Genomic DNA, 9,573 nt, shown 5'->3' on the forward strand with positions numbered 1-9,573 from the left:
GAGACTCTTAAGTACATACCAGTTTAAAACATGAGACTTACTGTTTTTGTAGTCTGAAATGAGATACAATGAACAAATAAAACATTTAACAGTAAACATGGGTGTATTTATGTTACATGTATGCTCATACACACACAATGAACAGGAGTTGGGTGATGTGTATGCTTTTGGTGTGCCCTGCCAAAGGCATGCCACTGCACAAAACACACAGGTAACATAGTCAGCACTGGGGAACCAGGCAGGGAATAAGTAAAGATGACAGGACTTGGTTACCTGACCTGGCTCTCAGTTACAATGGTGGTGAAGTTGCCTGACATCAGCTGAGATGGTGGTAAGGTCACCTGACCACAGTCAAAATGGCAGGGTCACATGTTGTATGGAAGAGAAACCTAGAGGCATGTTCTGCCCTGTTGCCGAGCCACCATGCAATAAACCATGGCGGGGCGAACAACGCTGTGGAATTGAAAACTGCTGTTTTCAGAATCCAACTGATCCACGGGATCAGCGGTAGTGGTGGCAGGGACACCTCTCTCTACAGGCAGGGTGTTAAAGCTGGAGACTCGGAAGCCAGAAAGGCTATAGGCCACTCGAAGGGTCTCTCACAGCAGGGACCACTTATGATTCGTCCAGAAGAAAAGAAAAGAAAAGGATAAAGAAAAATCCGGTGCTCCCTGGGCCCCCCAATCAAGTGCACTGCACAGTGTGTAGTGCTAGCCTGGGAGGACCAACCCTGGGTTGTCTGGTCATGAGAAGTTATAGAAAAGTAAAATGGCAAATGGCACTGTTCCTTGAGTGGGCCACCTGGGGCAGTGGATCCCAAACAGGGAGCCATGAAGCTGGTGAGAGGCTTTGGCGGGGCTGCCAATCCCTCGAGGAGCCACAGCCAAGATGGATGATAGAGCGACAGATAGGCACACCATGCAGAGTGAGGGTGGATATTTATTTAGTGGGTTATGGAGGAAAAGGGGGAAAGAGAGAAGGCAAGAAGGGAGAAGAGCAGAAAGTCAGAGAGAGAAATGAAGGGAGGAGGAGAGCAGTCACGGCAGCAGCTACCCCTTAGGAAGAGAGATGGAAAAGAAAGAAGCTCAAACTGCAAACAGAAGGAACATCTGCCGGCCTCAGTGGTGTATGTGGGGAGGGAGTAGGCGGAGCTTGTCTTTATTTTATTTTATTTTTTTTTTTAATTTTTTTTAATATTTATTTATTATGTGTACAATGTTCTGTGTCTATGCCTGCAGGCCAGAAGAGGGCACCAGACCTCATTACAGATGGTTGTGAGCCACCATGTGGTTGCTGGGAATTGAACTCAGGACCTTTGGAAGAGCAGGCAATGCTCTTAACCACTGAGCCATCTCTCCAGCCCCCTTTATTTTAATTTTATTGATTTTTATTTAGCTCTACATTTTTCTCTGCTCCCCTCCTTGCCTCTCCCCTCCCCTTCAACCTTCTCCCAAGGTCCCATGCTCCTAATTTACTCAAGAGATCTTGTCTTTGTCTACTTCCCATGTAGATTAGATCTTTGTATGTCTCTGTTAGGGTCCTCATTGTTGTCTAGGTTCTCTGGGATTGAAGGCTGGTTTTCTTTTCTCTGTGTTTAAAAACCACTTATAGCCGGGCAATGGTGGCACACGCCTTTAATCCCAGCACTCGGGAGGCAGAGGCAGGCGGATCTCTGTGAGTCTGAGACCAGCCTGGTCTACAGAACTAGTTCCAGGACAGGCTCCAAAGCCACAGAGAAACCCTGTCTCGAAAAACAAAAAAAACAAAAAAAAAATAATAAAATAAAACCACTTATAAGTGAGTACATATGATAATTTTCTCTCTACTCTAAGTCTGGGTTACCTCACTCAATAATGTTTTCTAGCTCCATCCATTTGCCTTTAAATTCAAGTTGTTATTTCTTTCTGCTGTGTAGTACTCCATTGTGTAAATGTGCCACATTTTCCTTACCCATTCTTCAGCTGAAAGGCATTTAGGTTGTTTCCAGGTTCTGGCTATGACAAACAAAGCTGCTATGAACATAGCTGAGCACATGTCCTTGTGGCACAATTGAGCATCCTTTGGATATATACCCCAAAGTGGTATTACTGGGTCTTGAGGAAAGTTGTTTCCTAATTTTCTGAGAAATTGCTACACTGACATCCAAAGGGGTTGTACCAGCTTGCATTCCCTCCAGCAATGCAGGAGTGTTCCCTTTTCCCCACAACCTCTCCAGCATAAGTTGTCATCAATGTTTTTGATCTTGGTCATTTTTACAGGTGTAAGATGGAACCTCAGAGTTGTTTTGAGTTGCATTTCTCTGATGACTAAGGATGTTGAGCATTTCCTTAAGTGTCTCATAGCCATTTTAGATTCCTCTGTAGAGAGTTCTCTCTTTAGGTCTGTACTCCTTTTTTTTTTTTTTTTTTTTTTTTGGTTTTTCGACACAGGGTTTCTCTGTGGCTTTGGAGCCTGCCTGGAACTAGCTCTTGTAGACCAGGCTGGTCTCGAACTCACAGAGATCTGCCTGCCTCTGCCTCCCAAGTGCTGGGATTAAAGGTGTGCGCCACCACCGCCCGGCTCCTTTTTTTTTTTTTTATTGGATTATGTGTTCTTTTGATGTACAGTTTTTTAAGGTCTTTGTCCATTTTAGAGATCAGACCTCTGTCTGATATGGGATTAGTAAAGATCTTTTCCCATTCTGTAGGCTTTCGTTTTGTCTTATTGACCATGTCGTTTGCTTTACAGAAGTTTTTCAGTTTCAGGAGGTCCCATTTATTAATTGTTTCAATGTCTGTGATGATGGGGTTCTATTAAAAGTGGTTTCCTGTGCCAATACAATTCAAGCGTACTCCCTACTTTCTCTTCTATAAGGTTCAGTGTGGCTGGTTTATGTTGAGGTCTTTTGATCCATTTGTACCTGAGTTTTGTGCATGATGATAGATAAATAGGTCAATTTCATTCTTCTATATGTTTTTTTTTTTTTTTTTTTTTTTTTTTTTTTTTTTTTTGGTTTTTCGAGACAGGGTTTCTCTGTGGTTTTGGAGCCTGTCCTGGAACTAGCTCTGTAGACCAGGCTGGTCTCGAATTCACAGAGATCCGCCTGCCTCTGCCTCCCGAGTGCTGGGATTAAAGGCGTGTGCCACCACCGCCCGGCTTGGTAATAGCCCTTTCGAGTAAGCCAATCACAACCCCCCTTGCTTCTGTGGCCTGCTACTTTTAAAGTAGCCTGTGTATGGGCCTGGAGAGATGGCTCAGTGGTTAAGAACATTGCCTGTTCTTCCAAAGGTCCTGAGTTCAATTCCCAGCCACCACATGGTGGCTCACAACCATCTGTAATAAGGTCTGGTGCCCTCTTCTGGCCTGTAGGCATACACACAAAAGCAGCCTGTGCCTGCTATTCGAGGTCTCTCAGTTTCATGCTTTTGCATAGGCTACAGTGTGTGAGGTTGTGCTAGAGTCCAACATTGTGACATTTCAATTGTATTTTTAATAAAGATCTGAGAGTAAGAGTCCCACTACTCCGCCTTACAGAACAGGTGGCTTTGGGAACACAGACCCACCGGTGCAAACTAAGAATTTGTGACACATAGAAAACTACATTACATGGAATTTGTGTTATAACTAAGAGAACAGAATGTTATACTTGAGCTTGAAAATCGAATCCACAGGAAAGTATGCTCAATGCATTCCTAGAGAAGAAAGCTGCAACCAGCACTCTGCTTTTGGAGTAGAAACGGTGGTCCTGCGTACCTGGTGCACAGGACCTCCAAAAATTGACTTGATGATATTCACCGGACGGTAAGAGATAGAGACAACTTGGATCTGTTGCATGTCTTCCTTATAATACTTTAATCTTAGTACAATAACGGTAATTTCATTCTCAAATAAATTACGCAATCCTCATGCTTCGGTCGCTTATGAAGTACCATTATGAACAGAATCAAGATGGAAAATGAACTCAGCGATTTTTTTATTTTAAATTAAAAAAAAAATGATTCCTGTGCAGTGCATTGTGGGTATGTAAATGAGGCTGTCACCTCCCTCAGGTCTCCGGGAAAATCTTAAATTTCTTTTTTTCCTGTGTAAAGATGTGGTCTGACCACTAGGGGGGGCAGTGCAAATTCCAGGCTTTCGGAGTGGAAATCTTCTCAGCCGTCTGAATTCAATTGAACCCCGGAAGTGCAGTCAGTTGTTGAGCACTTGTGTATACGCTAGGCGCTGGATTTCACCCTCCGCATAAATCAGTAAATAAACACCTCGAAAATGAGCGTTCGTTTCTTTAACACAAAGGATTGCGCATCCGAGGTCCTTGCCTCAGACACTGGACTGTGTGTCAAGCCCTGATAATGGGAAGTTCAAAGACACAGGGGCCAAACCCTGGAGAGAAGGGTGGGGGGGTGGGGGTGGGCAGAAATTTTCTTACCTAAGATTTGCTCCGAACGCCATCAGAGACTAATACTACTAGACCGCTGTGGGGTTTAGTTCGCTCCTTCAGGGATGTTTGGGACAGGGTTTCATAAACCCTATGTTGACCTCAATCTCTCCACGTAGCTGAAAATGACTTTGAAGGCGAGATCCTTAAGTCTCCTATTGTCTTGCGGTGAAGTTAGCATATGTTAGAAGAAAGTTATATTTGAAACGGAAAAACTACACATCTACAGAAGACTGAGAAAAATTGTACAAGGACTCAGATATGTTTGCTTCCTATTCTTAGTAATACTCAAATAATTAATATGATCTGAAGAGAAAGCAGGGTATATAGTACTGTCTCCGCCCATTGTGTTCGGCCACCGCTAAGTCTACATAACCAATGGGTGTTTGGTGCACAACATTAGTGGTCAGTGACTTCTGCTTTCGTCTCGCATGAAGGCTCTGGGAGCCGCTTCACTACTGAGAAAACAAAAGGACGAGAAACGAAGTGAAAGCGTTTAAATGGAAACGCGGGACTGTGAGCAATGCATTGCGCGTATGTGTGCTAGCGGTGAACCACCACCAGAGGGCAGGACGAAAACCGTGTGTACAGGCGTGTACGCACCACCCACAAAGTCTGATCCCCCACCCTTCGAGAGGGAGCGATTGACACTTGATGGCTACTGAGGGAGGGAGACTGTGCTGTGTTGCTCCTGCCCAGTAGGACTCCACATCCATACGAATTTGGGCAGCACTAATTGGACTCAGGAGGTTATTAATAAGCACGTGATAACAACAAAACAATAAGTAAAATAAAAGGACATGAGGTGGGAGGGAGTCGGGTGTAGTAAATTCGAGGAGGTTAATGGTGGATGGATATTATTTTAGGTATTTTGTTTTGGGTTTTCTTTTTTTTTTTTTTTTTTAATATTTATTTATTTATTTTATTATGTATACAATATTCTTTCTGCGTGTATGCCTGAAGACCAGAAGAGGGCCCCAGACCTCATTTCAGATGGTTGTGAGCCACCATGTGGTTGCTGGGAATTGAACTCAGGACCTTTGGAAGAGCAGGCAGTGCTCTTAACCACTGAGCCATCTCTCCAGCCCCTTTTTTTTTTTTTTTTTGAGACAGGGTTTCTCTGTGGCTTTGGAGCCTGTCCTGGAACTCGCTCTGTAGACCAGGCTGGTCTCGAACTCACAGAGATCCGCCTGCCTCTGCCTCCCGAGTGCTGGGATTAAAGGCGTACGCCACCATTGCCCGGCTATTTTGGGTTTTCTTTCTCTTTTTTCTTTCTTCCTTTCTTTCCTTTTTTCTTTCTATTATGTATATACAGTGTTCTACCTCCATGTTTGCCTGAGGGCCAGAAGAGGGCACCAGATCTCATTACAGGTGGTTGTGCCACACCAGCCATGTGGTTGCTGGGAATTGAACTCAGGACCTCAGGAAAAGCAGCCAGTGCCCTTAACCTCTGAGCCATCTCTCCAGCCCCCTTCATTTTCATTTTTAAAGGAAGGTGAATCAGCATGCCATGGTGCCTCATGCTGTTAATTCCAGCACTCAAGAGGCACAGGCAAGTGGATCCCTGTAATTTAAGATCAGCCTGGCCTACCTATTGAATTCTAGACACTGAGGGCTACATACTGGAATGAACAAGAAAATGAACAATAGTTCCTGTCCTTGAGACAATTTTTCTATTTAAAACTCGGGGAGGGAGGTGGGGTGGGGAGAGTACCTGGCTGTGGTGGCACACACCTTTAGTCCCAGCACTCAGCATGTAGAGGCTGTCACATCTCTGAGTTCGGGAATTCGGGGCTGGCCTGGTCTACAGAGTGAGTCCCAGGACAGCCAGAGCTACACAAAGAAACCCTGTCTCAAAATAAAATAAAAAAATTAAACCGAAAAGAATACGGGGACTTGGGGCATGATAGTTCATGCCAATAATCCTAACTCTGGATATGAAGAAGAGAGAATCATTTCAAAGCCAACCTCAATTACCTGCAGGTTTAGGGCCAGCCTGGACTGCGCAAAACTTGTCTTGATAAACGAACAAACCAAACAACAACAACAACAACAAAATGCTTATGGTGTTGAACTGCAGTCTCGGCTGCCTAAATGCGGGAATTAGCATGAAACACCATACCTGATTTTTGTCAGTAGATTATATGAAGACATATCAACCCCAGGATTTGTGCATTATAGGCAAGCATTCTTTCACGTTTACGGGAGTGTGGTGTGTGTGTGTGTGTGTGTGTGTGTGTGTGTGTGTGTGATAGTGCCTAGCTGTCATTCTATCCAGGCCTTGCCAAGCCCGATGACCTGAGTTTGCTCTCCTGAACCTATATTGTGGGAGACTGAACGCCCCAAGCTCCCACAGGTGTGCACATGCTCGCACCGCACACGCAGAATAAATGAGTGAAATGTGATTAAAAACAACAACAGCAGCAGTGAGGGGGGCAGAGGGTGCTGAGATGGCTCTGTGCTGAATGCACCTGCTGGTGTGGTTGCTCCCTAGAAAACACAGTCCTGAAAGTTGTCTTCTGAGCTCCATGTGTGGACACACACAATAACAACAACAACAACAATAATGAGTTAAATATAAAAGAAAGAAAACAATGTCTTGTTGGTGAATATGTGCTAATGCCTCATAGTAGAAACTGTAGCCAACTGTGGTTGTAAACGTGGAGAGAAAAAAGCGGTTGGGAATGGCAACTGAATTAGCTACCAATCACAGTTTTGTTTTGTTTTTAAGAGAAAGACTCTCAAGTATCCATACACTGGACTCTAATTTCTTGTGTAACTAAGGGTGACCTTTTTCTTGTTTGTTTTATTTTAATTTTTTTGTGACAGGTTCTTTTTTTTTCCCCGAGACATGGTTTCTCAGTGTGATAGTCCTAGCTGTCCTGGAATCAACTCTTTTTCTATTTTTTATTTTTTTATTTTTATTTTTTTAATTTTTAAAAAATATTTATTTATTTATTATGTATACAATATTCTTTCTGTGTGTATGCCTGCAGGCCAGAAGAGGGCACCAGACCCCATTACAGATGGTTGTGAGCCACTATGTGGTTACTGGGAATTGAACTCAGGACCTTTGGAAGAGTAGGCAATGCTCTTAACCTCTGAGCCATCTGTCCAGCCCCCTCAACTCTTTTTTTAAATATTTATTTATTTATTATGTATACAATATTCTGTCTGCATATATGCCTGCAGGCCAGAAGAGGGCACCAGACCTCATTACAGATGGTTGTAAGCCACCATGTGGTTGCTGGGATTTGAACTCAGGATCTTTGGAAGAGTAGGCAATGCTCTTAAACACCGAGCCATCTCTCCAGCCCCTGACATCAACTCTTGTAGACTAGACTGGCCTCGAACTCACAGACATCTGCCTGCCTCTACCTCCTGAATGCTGGGATTAAAGCCCTGCACCACTACTACCCAGCTCCTTCCTTCCTTCATCCCTCCCTCCCTCCCTCCCTTCCTCCCTTTTTTCTTTCCTTTTCCTGATACAGGTATCTCTGTGTAACAGTCCTGGCTGTCCTGGAACTCATTCATTAGAGCAGGCTGGCCTCGAACTCACAGAGATCACCCTGCCTCTGCTTCCCGAGTGCTGGAATTAAAGATGTGTGTCATCACCGCCCGGCTGTTTATTTTTTTTTAAATTAAGAATATGTTTAAGTTAGATGTGGGGGCACATACCTGTCATTACAACGTTTAGTAGTAGGCAGGAGATCAGGAATTCAAAATGGTCCCTGGTGATGAGGCAAGTTCAATGCTAGCCTGGGATATACGAGACTCCCTAATGGCTGCCCCGCTTTCAGGAGGTTGAGGCAAAGAGAATTGTGTCATCTTCCCAGACCCAACTGAGTTCAAGGCCAGCCCAGGGGACGTTCGAGACACCGTCTCAAAATTTCAAGAAGCAAAATCAAAATTTCTCCTCACGAAAAAAAGAAAAAGAACTTTTACTTGGTGTAAATTATAAAACCAGATTTTTATAGCGGGGCCAGGCGTTTAGAGTCCCATGAATCTGGTTTCTGCGCTGCCCCCTGGCGTCGGCCCAACATTTACTCCAGGAAAATGAAATCTCCATTTCCGGACACCCGAGGTTGGTGAACCAGTGTTATTTACATACCCACAATGCACTGCACGCAGGTTAGTGCGAAATTTAAACGTGTAAGCGCTTTTATCTTCTCTTTCTCGCTTTCTTTTCTTCCTAGTTATGTGCGTTTTGGAGACGTATGTGAGAGGAAAGCAGGCGTCATCACTTACTTCGTGGAGCTAGCGCCCATCGGTTATCTAGGAGCTTTAGTCGACCGAGAAGGGTAGGCGGGTGAACGTTTGAATACTCTGGTTTCTCTTCAGATCGTATAAATCTTTCGCCTTTTACTAAAGATTTCCGTGGAGAGGAACAACTCTGAGTCTTAACCTAATTTTTTGAGGTCCTGTCTCATGCAGGGCTTTTATGTGTTGTTTAAAGACAGATGTTCCATGGTTCCTTTTCCCTTGTGCCGTGTACATTTATCAGACCTTGTGTGGTTTGATGTTCTTGATCTTGGTGCATTGGTTCTTATTTTTTACTCCCTTTTTAGTTGAGTTAGGAAATGTGCTCTGCATTTTCTCTCCTTGGCCTTTGGTTTCTTAGTAGCTTTGAGTGCCCTCCTCATGCAGAGTCCTTTTCAGGATTGACCACAGTCAGGTTTTAGAAGGTGCTGTGGATAGGGAATGCATGATTTCACTATGTAGCTGTGACTGTCCAGGTGCTTGCTATGTAGATCAGGCTGGCCTTGGCTTCAGAGAGTTCTGCCTCTGGCTCCTAAATGCTAGGTTTAAATGCAACGGCCACCAGGAGCATGGTTTCTGGAGTCCTTCTCTAAAGATTACAAACAAAGCCAGGATTGATGTGGGTGGTTCATTCCTATATCCCCATCAAGAGGGAACTCATACCCAACACCACTTGGATGACCAAGAACCAAAGCCTCAATAGTCCAGAGACCTAGGGTAAAACCAAAAGAAAAAAAGAGAAAAGAAAAGGAAGAAAAAGAAGCACATGGCAGGGGATGCAGAAATGATTAAGCAATTGAAAACATGTCCTGCTCTTCTTGCCAGTTTGATTCCAGTCATCTGTAACTCCAGCATCCATCCCTCTGGCCTCCCACAGCACCTGCATACACATATCAAAA

At 44.1% G+C, this 9,573-nt stretch overlaps 1 non-coding gene across 1 annotated transcript; it reads left to right on the plus strand.

Moving 5' to 3' along the window:
• Positions 1-8,735: 8,735 nt before the first annotated feature.
• On the plus strand, positions 8,736-8,852 carry LOC121448987. The gene has a single exon (XR_005974447.1). It is a non-coding gene; the product is annotated as a U5 spliceosomal RNA (small nuclear RNA).
• Positions 8,853-9,573: the final 721 nt, after the last annotated feature.

Source organism: Microtus oregoni, unplaced genomic scaffold (genome assembly GCF_018167655.1).
Source record: "Microtus oregoni isolate MIOR12 unplaced genomic scaffold, Mior012 000005F_ref0000423, whole genome shotgun sequence".
In the NCBI taxonomy this organism is placed as follows: domain Eukaryota; kingdom Metazoa; phylum Chordata; class Mammalia; order Rodentia; family Cricetidae; genus Microtus; species Microtus oregoni.